Source organism: Venturia canescens, chromosome 3, assembly GCF_019457755.1.
Source record: "Venturia canescens isolate UGA chromosome 3, ASM1945775v1, whole genome shotgun sequence".
Taxonomy (NCBI): Eukaryota; Metazoa; Arthropoda; class Insecta; order Hymenoptera; family Ichneumonidae; genus Venturia; species Venturia canescens.
This window is the reverse complement of record NC_057423.1, coordinates 30,386,250-30,388,075: the sequence shown is the minus strand read 5'-3', so window position 1 is coordinate 30,388,075 and position 1,826 is coordinate 30,386,250.

Sequence of the window (1,826 nt, the reverse complement as noted above, 5' to 3'; positions counted from 1 at the left end):
ATCGACAATCTCCGTTGACAGATCCAAAAAGTTCGTCAGCCATGAAGATTTTTCGCAGCCTTTTACGAAGATGGTATGAGCGCCGCGTAAGATAGTTTGAATTATTCCTCTTGCCGCATCGTATGGTATTACACCAAAATCCCATGATAATCCATGAAAATTACGTTCCAGCCATTTGTTTGTCGTTTTATACTTTGCCGGTAGAGAATCCCATGCATACGGTGGTGCGAAGAAAAGTGTGAGAGGTTCAGCATTCTTCACGTCCGCACGAATGATTGAAATTTCTTTGAGTATAAACTCATTGATGGGTCCTTTGAAGCCTTGTAGATCGATGACAAAATCCATGATGACTGTTGGCTGAAGAAGTTGATGGTACGGTTTTATACCAATTTTCTCACCCCACCACTCACAGGATTGTATTCAACGATGCGATCGTGTAGAATGAGGCAGTATGCGCATGTTTGTGCTGGAATATTTGTGCTTGTTTCAAATTCGAGGCGCACATCAACAGGTCCAGACTTGAGAGAATCGTTCTGCTTCGAGCAGTCAATCACAATGAGAGGTGCAAATTTGAGAAAATCAGCTTTTGTAAGCCATGGTTCGGCCTCCTTATTGTAGTACATCGGTTGAAAGTTTGTATACATATCGTAGAGTACTGCATACTGATTTTGTTCTATATTCAAATTCATATTACCATAAGGATAGCATTGTGAATTCAAGTATAATTTTACATCAGTAACGTTGCAATGATCAAAATTACTCGCATTTTGCCTCTTATTATTCTTTCGTCCTGTTTGGAATGCCAGGATCACATATCGAGGTTTTTCCAGCTGCGTTGATGTCTTGACTGACCACACGTGTTTCGATGTCGCCGGTAACATTGGATATTCATACAATTCCCACGTACGAAAACTCATTGGAATTGGGGTATCTTTGGCGATGAATTTCAACAGTTGAATTTTCCGTTTATCGGCCACGGTGACGTATGGAACGAGCCATTCAATTTTCCGTAGTGTAATTTTATAATCTTCAGCGGCTGGTTGAACTATGGCATTATCATCGGAACGTGATCTAGTCAAAATCAATTCGTGCTTTGCATTCACCACCATTTTTCGATAATCTTCAGCAAATCCCAGCAGCATGCTCAGTGGTATGCATACGTCAAAGTTGCCTGCTACGTCTACAATTTGTTTAGTCTCCTCAACATCGAGCCAACCGGTGTTCTCAAGCATTGCACTTCTCGCCGACGAATGAGATGTATATCCTTTGATGAGAGATGTGATTCCCACATTTTTATTACGATCAATTTCAACTGCGTTAAGTTCATAACGCACCTCCTCGAATAAATGACAAATGGCATTGTTGACGAGGCTCGTTGCAGCTAACGCTGCACCATCCGCCTTTGTCAGTTTGCCGCAAATGTGAATTGAACTTTTACTCGGTAGAATTGATAAATCTTGATGCTGGATTGAAATACGTATTTCATCACTGTTGTTGTATGTTGACGACGCGTATGGTTGATGAGCATGAACCTCATAATGTATGATGGATTCGTCAAACATGACGGGTGTCTGGATGTTTACGATTTCTTCCTCCATTGCAGGCAGCAGATGCACAACGAGCAAAGCAGATAATTTCTCACACGCGAACTCCACGAATTTTGAGACCCAAACTCTTCAATAGCAGAAGGTTTTGAGGTGTTAGCTCTTTGAGCGTTGATCGACGACTGCTTTCGCGATCCCATGTTGGCTTATTAATATTGCCAATACGATGATTGTAAATTATGCCCATTGAGATTTTATATGAAGTCTTATGGTGATGACTTC